The following is a 12941-nucleotide window of genomic DNA, read 5'->3' as shown; positions in this document are numbered from 1 at the left end:
GATCCCAGGCTCAATCCCCTGTGCCCACTCTCACCTCAAAGATCTGAAAAAAATTCATCATTTATACTTGCTATCCTGCAGCTACTTTGTCTTTATTTTACAAAGTGCTTACCCAGTCCACTGAATGTTGATCTCAGTTGCTGACTCCAAATCATAATCCCATTCAGAAGACCACTTGGTCATTTTGCTTTCCTAAAATGAAAACATAAAATCAAACGACTAAACTTTATCTGACCATTTGTGATTTATTACTCAGAAGCGTATAGAAGCCTATTCTGCATGGGCCTTTGCCCCTATCCTTCCAGTTTCATGGAATCATAATAGCTACTAATTATATCTTAAGCTTCTTTTCACTCAGTAATGTTGAATTCATTGAGTTCAATGCCAGCATGGTATGCAGAGCGAGTTCCAGGGCACACAGAAATACTCTGTCTCAAAAGAAAAAGGAAAAGGTTAAGGACAGACCTTGAAAGAAAATTGTTGCTGTCCAACAAGACAGCATCTTTTTGCTATTATTTTTTGTGTAGTCTCAAACCCATCAGGCACTCCCTTTACCCTTTTATCCTGACTTATTTCCATTTCCATTGGAACCTCTTATAATGCTTGCAAAAGTACATAAAATTTTACGTAATGAGTCCCTGTAATATTTGGAAAATTTAATCCGCACAACCAAAAGGCTCTTCAGGATAAGGATAGATGGTAGTGATCTGCGCTGGCATTAGAAAGAAGGAAATGCATTGACAAGTGACATGTCCAAGACAGAACTGACTTTAAAAAGGTGGGAAGTACATTTGGCAAAATTATGCTCTCCTGCCCAGCAGGTACTTGCTGCATGAGCAGGCCAAGTGAGTTTGATTCCCAGAGCCAAGGGACAGGAAACGAGAGCATAGACCCCACATAGCAGTCCCCTAACCTAAATACACACACACACACACACACCAGGAACACGTAATAATCATCTTTTAATTTTTCAAATCTCATTCCCTGCCCCCAGAAAGTTATATACCTATATGGCAGATGCAAATATTGTTCTGGAAGGATAAATTAGAAAAAAACAAAGGTTATGCTTTCAGAAAGACAAATCAGAGATACGAGAACAAAGGTAGATAGAGAATTTCCTCATACTTTCCAATAGACAGCACCTGCAAATATTACAGCTGTTATCAATATTATTTAAGTTAAAATAAAAGACCACTTCTTTTACTATAACTCAACAACTTTGCTTCTTACAAGTTCATGTTATCCTCAGCTACATAGTTGAGTCAAGGCAGCCCGCACTACATGAGACCCCATCTCAAACACAAAAACAAAAACAAAATCTGGAGGAAAAAAAAAATCAGCTAAGTGTTTAAACATCTTTTTGTACTAAACACTGCCATCTGCTGGAAATAATAGGTCATTATGTGAATTAGTCATCCCGAAAATAAATAACTATTTAAAAAATCTAAAGCGCTTGAGAACAATGACAAATATAAAAAGATAACGAAGTAAGAGAGAACCTTATTCTTAACTGCTTAAAATTAATGACTTATTCTTGGTTTTCCTATCCCAAAGTATCAAAATCTTTTTGTAAACTAGCAATTCTCATAAAATAATATATGACAAATAGGTTTTTAATGTTGGTAACAGTGACACAGCAACGAGGGGGGAAACAAAGACTTCTTTATCCATAATATAGTACCCCGTGATGTGTCATCGTCAATAGAAATTATGCAGAGACTCAGTTTTGTCGGGAATTCGATCGCTAGCCCAATGGTTCTCAACGGGAGGAGCAGCACCCCCTACAGGGCATAATGAAAACATGCGTCTGCTACCGGCATTCAGAAGCCAGGTGTCCTGCAGGGCACAGGGAGATGACACAAAAGAAAACCCAGGAGAACTGTGCTGTGCCTCACACCTTTCAAAAGTCACGTACGTGAAAAACGGCTTGTGATTGCCTACCCTCTGAGTTCAACTTTGCTTCATAAAGTATTTTATATGATTTTAATATGTAATAAATATTCTCGCTCAAGAAGGTAACTGTCATATTAAATTAGGAGAAAGTTGTACCGTACTTGTCTTGGCATGTTACCAAAATTGACTGACATTTCAAGAAGTCATAGCATCATTTGAAAAATAGCAGTATTTGGGCAACAATTTGTAATATTCTTGTCTTCCCATTATCACACTTACAATGACTATACACATAGACACAAGCATATAAAATGGATAAAATACACAAAGGGTATATTATTTTTTAAAGTTACTACTATCTCCCCTTTATGTTATCGTTAGGATGTTACACTGGTATTTGTTAAAATTACATACACGGACTGATTTTTTTCCTATTAGTCACAACACAGAATAGTAAAAGGAGAGTCCCAAAACATTTGTTATTAAAGGGCCATCACTCTGAGAGACTTGAAACTCCCTGGTCCAGTGTGTCTCCCTCATTTTATTAGAAGGAAACTGGTGTCCCAAGCAAGGAGAAAATGAATGTCCTCAGAGTCCAACATTAGTTGGGCAAGCCAGACCCCAAAACTTGCAATTCATAATTCACTATTGGCTTATGCTGTCTGAAAATCCAAACTGCTCTTCCCAATGAAACAATGCCATGAGGCTAAAAGTATAGCTCAGTGTTACAAATTGTGCCCTGAGTTCCACACTCCACACTCCACAAGCAAACAAAGCATGCAGTGCATATATGTAGGTGGTCTCAGGCTAGCTCACAAGCAGAGCTTATTTAATTTATTTAATCCACACCAGAAACGTTTATCATTACCATGAAGCATAAAGATTTTTCTTTGGGAGTATGAAAACAATAGGGCTCGCATTGGCTCATAGAGGTGGAAAAAAACAGCGAGAGGCCTGTATAGGTCTGCACACACACACACACACACACACACACACACACACACACACGCCTTCTGCATATATGTTATAGCTGTTAGCTTGGCGTTTCCTGTCCTGACAGTGGGAGTAGGGTTGTCTCTGACTCTTTTGTCTCCTCTTAGGACTTTTTTCCTGCTATTAGGTCCGGCCTCAGTATGACAGCTTTGCCTTGTCTTACTGGATCTTGTGTCCTATCTGGCTGTTTTCTCTGGGAGGCAGGCCTGCTCCTTTCTGAAGAAGAAACAAAGGGGGAGCGGATCTGGCAGAGGGGGCCTGGAAGGAGTAAAATGAAAGGAAACTGTGGCCAGGATATATTGGGTGAGAGAAGAATCTATTTCCACTAAAAATTTTAAAAAGAAAGCAGGGCCAGGCAGTGGTGGCATGCCTTTAATCCCAGCACTTGGGAGGCAGAGGCAGGCGGATGTCAGTGAGTTTATGGCCAGCCTGGTCTACAAGCGAGTTCCAGGTCAGCGAGAACTGTTACACAGAGAAAACCTGTCTCAAAAAAAAAAAGAAAGAAAAAGAAAAAGAAAAACAGTAAGGGTTATTTTTGCTTGGTTGGGTTTTTAGTTGTTTGGGAAGTCACTGCATGCATACGACATATTTTGAACAAATTCATCCTCCACTACCCAAACTTAATTTGCTTTCCCACACTAAATGGACCTAGTGGGTTAAATGAGAGTACATGAAGTATAATATTTGCTTTTGTTTTTAAATAGGCTCTCACTATGTAGCTCAGGCTAGCTTCTTGCTCATTATTGTTCTGCCTCAGGCTTTTCAATGCTATAAAACGATTTATAAGAGCATTAGGAATACATGGACTTTAGACCAGTGTTCAATAGTTCATAATAAACTCAATATTCCTAATTCATAAGAGTAAAAATGAAGGCAATGAGTTCGTAATCAGAATTAAAATATTTGTCATAAAAGCAAAGCAGTATTCACTCAAATGCTAATATAATTGATTCAATCTTCCCTTTTGAATAAATGTATTATAAACTGGTTTTGTATTACTTGAGAACATGTATCATTCTCTGAAGACATTAAAATACATTCACAAAGATTCTTAAATAAAAGGCAAAGTAAGATCTAGGCATGATGGCTCATAGTGGTAACTCAAACACCTAGGAGGTTAAAGCACAATGAGTTCCAGGTCAGCCTGTCCTACAAAGCGAAATTCTCTCTCACTACGTTTCCAAACAAAACTTGAAAAACTAAAGATTATCATGCCACATCTGAACTTCTCTGTGGCCAATATTTGCCTGATCGGGGGCTCAAACTCACAACGTCACTCACAGTTCCTAAACCCGTAAGTCTAGACAGCACTTTGTAGGTGGCTGGCTGCCTTAGGGTGGCAGGGGAAACAGTCCCAAGTGCAGAGGTTGTAACTCAGGTGGTTAGGAGCATGTAGTTCCTACATGGCACTGACCTCCATTAAGTGGTTCAATGTGTGTACAGAATTTGGTTTTCCATTTATGCCCCTGTGCCATCCTCATGTCAAGATTCTACCTGTGCCCCGATCCCATCTCCTGAATGTCTGTACACCGGAGGCATATGTAAGACTTCCATGGTTCAAAGCAGGATGCCGTACTGTAGTTCACCCAGTTACAGAGTCTAGAATCAATCCATGTCACAGGGTGTGATGAAATTTCCTATACTAGGAGAAGCAGGAAAAAATACGTGGAAGCCAAAGAGACAGGACCCATGTGGAGGTCCGTACCTCCACCAAGGGAACAGCCACTAGTCACATGCGACACCTAAAGTTTGACTCATGCCTAAAGTAGTAACTTCAAAGTAGGTTTGATAAACTTCATATAGGGATAAAACTATATTTCTGTACCCCAAAGTATTAAACAAAAATAAGTAAAATAATATAAAAACAAGCAGTTTACAAAAAATGGGAACATCGGCGGGAATATTCATTAGGAAGCTTCATATGTGTGTGTGTACATATATGTATATAAACATACCAAACCCAGAAAATTATCTGCTCTTTTACATATTCTGAAAAGAAGAATTAAATGACATGAGATGTGAACAAGACATGGTGGTGCACAGCTATAATCAGAGCACTTAAGAGGTAAGGGCAAGAGGATCTGAAATTCCAGGACAGATGGGACACGGCAGACACTGGAGGGAGAAGGGGAAAGTGGGAAGAGGAGGAGGAAGAAGAGAGGTAGAAGGGGAGGATAGGGGCGGGGAGTGAGATAGGAAGAGGAGAAGGAAGAAGAGAGGTAGAAGGGGAGGATAGGGGTGGGGAGTGAGATAGGAAGAGGAGGAGGAAGAAGAGAGGTAGAAGGGGAGGATAGGGGCGGGGAGTGAGAGAGACAGACAGCTAGACTAATTCAAGTAGGAACCACGGCCTTATGCATGCTCTAATCTCATTCCTACGACTTTAGAGTGATGAAAGCTTCAGCTTTAAGATAAATACATACTATTTATGTGTCTAGTCTATAAAAAGCAACATGAGAGCATGGAATACTTGCCTCAAATTTCACAGAATATGTGTAGACCATGATAAAATTATTTGTATCTTCTTCAGTAATTTCTAAAGGGGGTTCATTGCAAGTTAGGTGATTTTCATCTGTATGTTTATAGCTGATAAGGAAGAAAGGGGGAAACTTTCCATTACATTCCTTATTTAGAGCACTTTTTAAACTCACTATCCACTGGCCTCCCTCTCTTGACTTGGAATATTGGAGTTACACTAATGAATATGATACTCACCTATAGTTCTTCATGATTTAAAATACATTTGTTCCTAAATGTACCCAACAAATGGGACTCTATGTACTACCTAAAACTATACTTAAGAATATTCCTGGCTGAGGAGTTCCATCCAGAGGGAACCTTCATCTGGCGATGGATGGAGATAGAGATCGAGACCCACATTGGAGCACTGGACTGAGCTCCCAAGGTCCAGATGAGGATCAGAAGGAGGGAGAACATGAGCAAGGAAGTCAGGACCGCGAGGGGTGCACCCACCCACTGAGACAGTGGGGCTGATCTAATGGGAGCTCACCAAGGCCAGCTGGACTGTGACTGAAACAGCATGGGATAAAACCGGACTCTCTGAATATGGTGGACAATGAGGGCTGATGAGAAGCCAAGGACAATGGCACTGGGTTTTGATCCTACTGCATGTACTGGCTTTGTGGGAGCCTAGTCTGTTTGGATGCTCATCTTCCTAGACCTGGATGGAGGGGGGAGGACCCTGGACTTCCCACAGGGCAGGGAACCCTGACTGCTCTTTGGACTGGAGAGGGAGGGGGAGGGAAAGTGGGGGGATGGGGAAGGGAAATGGGAGGTGGAAATTTTTAATAATAATAATGTAAAAAGAACACTCCTGCTGAGCATGGTGGCATACACCTTTAATATCAGCACTCGGGAGGCAGAGGCAGGTGGTATCTCTGTGAGTTTCAGGCCAGCATGGTCTATAAAGCAAGTTCCAGGACAGGCTCCAAAGCTACGTAGAGAAACCCTGACTCAAACACCCCCCCCAAAAAAAAAGCTACTTTCAGGGGTTGGAGATTTAGCTCAGTGGTAGAGCGCTAGCAAGTGCAAGGCCATGGGTTCAATTCCCAGCAGTCATGTGGTGGTTCACAATGATCTGTAATGAGATCTTGTGCCCTCTTCTGGCCTGCAGGCAGACATTCAGGCCGACATGCAGGCAGAATACTGTATACATAGTGAATAAATAAAATCTTTTTTAAAAAAAGAACATTCCTTTCACCTGAAGAGAACCAAAATAAATTCTACCAGAGAATGGCTTTGTCCTTCTTTTGACTCACCTATTTTCAATAGCTTGTAAATTTAACTGTAGGGCTAAGATATTAAGTACGTGAAGAATAAATCATATTTGTAAGCACCCAGATATGTGAGAGCCTACTATGTATAAAGCACCAAGCTTAAGTAATGAAAGTTGTTACTAATATACACTACTAATGGTAGCTAAATTAGTGTAGCCATTATGGAAAGTGACTAGAGGTTCCTAAAATCCACGCACCCAACTTCTGGGTATATCAAATGGAGATCAATGAAAATCTCTTTGGGCATTTACTAGGGCTCAAGGTACAATGTCAGATCTCTAATTGTTCAATGTATTTAAAAGTGGGCCTCCAGGCTCTTCCTATATATGTTCAGGGATAGAATTCTCAATAATTCTTGAGCTTTCTTATTCAACTGTTAAGAGAGCTCCAATCATTAGCAGATTCTGCCACTCACCTAATAGACTCTACTGATACTAAAGCTGTCCTCTCAAGAAAAACAAATGCAAATATATTTTCATTAACCCTTTATAAGGGAGAGGACCTGCCCAGAACTGTGCCCATCCGCTGCAGACCTGTGCAGGCCCCGTGCTTGCCACTTCCACCTCTGTAAGCTCATACAAGCTTTACGCCTGTCGATTTTGACAAAAGGTCAGAATGTTGGAACTTACTTCTGTTCCTTCAAGGTTATTATCAGCAGTTCAAATAACAGGTATGGCTAATATCCAGAACTGGTATTTCAGGTATTAAGAAGTAGGTCTGTTTCTACCTCAAACAAAGATCAAGGCTCCATTCCCTCTTGATTTAGATTAGAGAGTTCTACTTTCTCAAAGCTATTGTCAACAGGCGTGGCTAATATCCAGCCCTGATATTTCAGGTATTAAGAATAGGTCTGTTTCTCCCTCAATAAAAGTCTAAGGATTCAATTAGGTTCCTACTCCTTTAGGGAGGTAACTATGGATTCTACTCAGGGAGAGGTTTGCCTACAGAATATTTTGGTCTAGGGTGTGAGCATTACATGTCTTGTTCTGGCAACAGAATGTTTTTAACTAAGAATGTAGCCTGCAATCCCTCACCTGGTCTCTTCATTCCTTATATCATGTGAATGCAGTTTTTAATCTTACCCCTATCTTTTGGGGTCGGGGTATTTAAGCAAATGGAAATTAAACAGAAACGATTTTCAGTATTCACTGGGACTCCCTCCCAATACTATCCTATGTTTCTTTTTATTATTTTCACTCATGTCTTTGCTCTCCCTACTTATTTTTCTAATCCCCATGCCCCTACCCTGGTAAGTTGCGGCATCCTTGTCGAAGCTGGTCTCTGGGACATACGGACCAGTTAGTATAACTAATCAGCAAGGGGCAGATTCAGTGATGAATCCTGTCTCAAACTTTAGATGGAGAGCAAATGAGGAAAACACATCCATCTGATATCAGTCTCTGATGGCTATACAATACATTCACAGAGGTGGGGGCAGAGAGAGAGAGAGAGACTGGAAGAAAATAGGTAATATTTCACTGTAATATGTAAATATGGTAAGAATGCTTTAGGAAGAACAAACAAACATTTTTCCACAGATTTTAGAAGAAAATGGGCAATATTTCACTGTACTAACTAAAAGGTTTATGGTAATAACGCCTTAGGAAGAGTGAATAAATGTTTTTCTCATGGGGATTAGCAGGTAGTTTTTTTGTTTTGTTTTTGTTTTTGTTTTTTTGCTTTTTCGAGACAGGGTTTCTCTGTGGTTTTGGAGCCTGTCCTGGAACTACCTCTTGTAGACCAGGCTGGTCTCGAACTCACAGAGATCCGCCTGCCTCTGCCTCCCAAGTGCTGGGATTAAAGGCGTGTAGCACCGCTGCCTGGCTAGCAGGTAGTTTTGCAATAAGTTATTTAGGGTTGGATATGTCTCCTAAGAATATATGCCTCCTAAGAGGATATGCTCAAGTTCAAACTCCCAATACCCATGAACCTGACTTTTGTTTGGACATAGGGTCTCTACAGATACATGCAAGTAAAAATGTGGTAACAATGGCAGGCTATTAGTGATAAAATATTAGTAGGTTAGGACAGGGCTGCTTATTGTGTTTTTAAGACAAGATCTCACAGATCTCACTCCGCATATAGCCCAGGCCAGCCTGAAATTCACTATAAAGCTTTCCTGGCTACTTTTATGTCAACTTGACACAAGCCAGAGTCATCTGAAAGGAAGGAACCTCAATTGAGAAAATGCCTCCATAAGATCCAGCTATAGGACATGTTCTTAACTAGTACTGATGAGGCAGAGCTCAGCACACTGTGGATGATAGTCTTAGTGTCTATAAGAAAGCAGGCTCAAGCCAGGTGCTGCATGCTTTTAATCCCAGCACTTGGGAGCCAGGGGCAGACAGGCAGACCGATCTTTGTGAGTTTGAGGCCAGGCTGGTGTACAAAGCAAATTCCAGGACAGCAATAGCTACACAAAGAAACTATCCTGGAAAACAAAAGAACCAAACCAAACCAAACCAAACAAATAAACAAAAAACAGCGGGCTGAGCAAGCCTTGGAAGCAAGCTAGTAAACAGCACTCCTCCACGGCCTCAGCATCAGCTCCTGCCTCCATGTTCCTGCCCTGTTTGAGTTCCTGTGCTGACTTCCTTCAGCGATGAACAGTAATAGGAAGTGTGAATCAAATAAACCCTTTCCTCTTCTTTTCTTCCCTTTCCTTCTCAACTTGCTTTTTGTCAGGGTGTGTTTCATCACAGCAATAGGAACCTTAACAAAGCCAGTAACCAAGTCTAGCCTCAAACTCATAGCAATTCCCCTGTCTTATTTTCCAGTGTGTTGGAACTACAAGCACCAGACATGATAAGGACAGGGCTTATTAAACTTTATCCACTCTTTTAAAACTGTATTTATTTTTGCAGCTGTATATGGTACATCTGAGTGTGTAAGCACGAGAGCATACACACGCCAGTTTTTGGAAACTGCTTCGAGTCTTTGACCTGTGTTGTTTTGATTTTTAACTTTTCTCTTCTTTCTTTCTTGTTTCCTTCCTTCCTCCTTCTCTTTCTCCTTTTAATTCTTCCTTCGTTTGCCACCTTGTTTCGAAGAAGAGTCTTTCTTATTGCTACACTGTGTATAGCGATGGCATAGTTTGTGATCTAGATGTGCAGGAGCCTCTGGGAAATTCCCTGTCTCTGCCTCCCATCTTACTATACAAGTGCAAGGATTACAGACATGTGCCACTTTGTTCAGCTTCTACATGGGTTCGAGAGTTACCAACTTAGATCATCAGGCTTATACAATAATTGCTTTTACCTGCTGAGCCATTTCCCTTGCCCCACTTTCTCCACCCATTTGACCCGTGTTTTCTCATCCAAGAAAATTTTACGTGACCTTGAGTATATTAGGCATATAAAATAGATATGCAGACTAAACATTTACTGATAAATCATTAAGAAAATAATCCTTTGGTACCATATAATTTTAGCATGCATTAAAGAGGAAAGAAATTTTTAATACTAATGGGATAGATGTACTTAATTATTTTTCTAGAGTGAATTAAAATCCTGGCTCAGTATTGACATTGTAGAAAATAATATCTTCAGTGTTTTCAGCATTCATCAATATTTTGATTTTTATAATCAATACTAAGAATGTCACATCATATAAATGTATAGTACAAAATATCATGCATATGTTTAAGGCTGTTTCAGAAATTGTTGGTAATTCCATACTAATTCCAAGCCACAATCCTTTTAATAGGTTTTCTTTTTTTATGAAACTCAAGTCAGCAACTCAAACCACACACTTTTTTTCAATACAGGATCTCATGTAGCCCAGGCTGGACTCTCAGTTGCTAGAATCACAGGTATATGTCACAATACCTAGTTTGTGCAGTGTAGACATCAAAGGCAGGGCTTTGTGCATGATTGGCATGTACTTTACTGAGTCACGTCTCAGACCCTCAAACAGCACAGTTGTTAATCAAACACTCTAGCACAGTATAATCCAAAGATATATTACTTTGAAGCTTACATGCTGAAGAATGATAGTAGGCAATATTAAGTCTTTGTTTTCTAAAATTGAACCATTATAATTTTTAAAATTATATTACATTTTTGTCTGTTTTGTGTATGGGGGATAGGGTGGAGAGTGTTCATATTCCATAATAGTTTGTGTAAAAAACAATAGGTCATGACTGGGGGTTTGAAAATTATTATCCTTCAGTTAATGGATACAGTTCAGTTGTAGAACACTTGGCTAGTATGGACAAAGCACCTGGTTTGAGCCCAAGCACTATATAAACCTGATATGGCGATACACATCTGTAATCTTTTGGAGAGAGGCAGGAAGATAAGTTCGAAGTCCTGATTGACTACTCAGTGAGTTGAAAGACAGTCTGGGATGCATGAGACCCTGTTTCAAACAAACGAACAAATTCAGGTCCATTTGCTTAAACTCCATTTGAGTACAATGATTTTTGGGGGAGTGGTTTTTTGATTTTGTTTTTGTTTGGTTTGGTTTGGTTTTTTGAGACAGGATTTCTTTGTGTAACAGCTCTGGCTGTCCTGGAACTCTCTTTGTAGACCAATCTGGCCACTAACTCACAAAGATCCACCTGCCTCAGCCCCCCAAGTAATGGGATTAAAGGCGTGTGCCACCACACCTGGTCAGGACAAGGTTTTGATGGAGACACCTTACAAAATTTTTCCAAAACTTTCTTTGAACAAATACCATTTATCAAACTTTTTTTGTTGATGTGATATATTGCCTTTATAATAAATATACATTCCCATGAGTACTTAGGTCCCTTTCTAGCCTGCTACTCTGCTCTGCTGTTTTTAATATACCTTTTAAAAAGAAAAAGAATCTCATTTTTAAATTGTTAAACTCAAGTACTTCCTTAAATTGTGTTTGGCTTTGATCAAGTATCATAGGTTTTGATTAAAATCAAATCATGGCAGAATAGTTGTATGACAATGTAATGTGTTTGTAAATTTAAAAGCATGAACATCCCCTCTCAAACAACTGTTTTGTCACTTTGATTTTAAGAGTCTCAATAGTTCCCTAATTCTTTTGTCTCATAATTCTTACCCTGAAATTTTAAGTATCCTTTTAAAACCAGCATTTGGTGGGGGAAGAACATAAAGTAGGATGGACACGGGAGATGGGAAGGATCTGGAATGAATGATGAGAAGGGAAAATATAATCAAAATACATTGTATGGAAAATATTTTAATTAAAAAATTAAAATTTGGGGCTAGGGAGATGGCTCAGAGGTTAAGAGCACTGACTATCTTCCATAGGTCCTGAGTTTAATTCGGAGCAACCACATGTTGGCTCACAACCATCTGTAATGAGATCTGGTGTCTTCTTCTGGTCTGCAGGCATGCTTGCAAGCAGAATACTGTATACATAATAAATAAATAAATCTAAAAAAAGAAAACTTAAAATTCAAAAATTATTATTTAAAGAAAAATTAGGTATACTAAAGTGTTTATGATTATGTAAGTCATATTTACATACATATATTTCATTAAAACTCAAAATATAAAGGGAAACAAGCAAACACACACAGAGAACACATAAAATAACTTAAAATCTGGGAGTGACAGGGCAAACTAGCAGTTAGGAGGTGAAGGCAAGAGGATAAAGAATTCATTGTCATCATAGAGTCACAGTGAATTTGTGACAGCCCAGAGAGTGACATGAGACCCCATCTCAAGAAAAGTCAGTCACCCACTGTGTGTGTGAGTGTGCATGTCCATGCATTCGTGCCTGCTTGTGTGTGTGTGTGGTGTGTGTGGTGTGTGTGTGTGTGTGTGTGTGTGTGTGTGTTGGTGGGTACATTAAATCTGAAAATTACAAGGAGTTGTAATTTACTTTCTAAATAAATCTGAATTTAAAAGTGAATTTTTAAAAAGCAGACAAAAGTCAGACATGTGGCACACACCTGCAATCCTAGCACTCAAGAGACTGATACTGGAGACTCCCCATGAGCTCAAGGCTAGCCTGGGCTACATAGTCTCACAAACAAAACAAAAAAGTAAAAATTAGGCAAATAATATAAGTGTTGTCAGATGTAGCAAAAGTCCCCAGAGTAGTATATTAATGACTGAGAGTTTCTATAGACTACACTTCATACCAAAAAGAAACAAGAGTACTAGCAACTGGACAGCCAAGCCAGAAACTAAGGGTTGGTCTATACTCTCCCTCATATTTCAACTTTATCCCTAAACATTGTTCCAAGTTTTAACAGAAAAAATATTAAAATCTGTCACATGCGGTGGTGTGCACCTGTAATTCCAGTACTTAGGG

At 39.5% G+C, this 12941-nt stretch overlaps 1 pseudogene; it reads right to left on the bottom strand.

The window, feature by feature from the left end:
- Window positions 1–12941, bottom strand: part of LOC101997747 — a 69869-nt pseudogene that overhangs the window by 38136 nt on the left and 18792 nt on the right.

Source organism: Microtus ochrogaster, chromosome X (assembly GCF_000317375.1).
Source record: "Microtus ochrogaster isolate Prairie Vole_2 chromosome X, MicOch1.0, whole genome shotgun sequence".
Classification (NCBI taxonomy): Eukaryota; Metazoa; Chordata; class Mammalia; order Rodentia; family Cricetidae; genus Microtus; species Microtus ochrogaster.
Note: the sequence above shows the minus strand (reverse complement) of the source record. Positions and strands in the feature narration are given on the sequence as shown.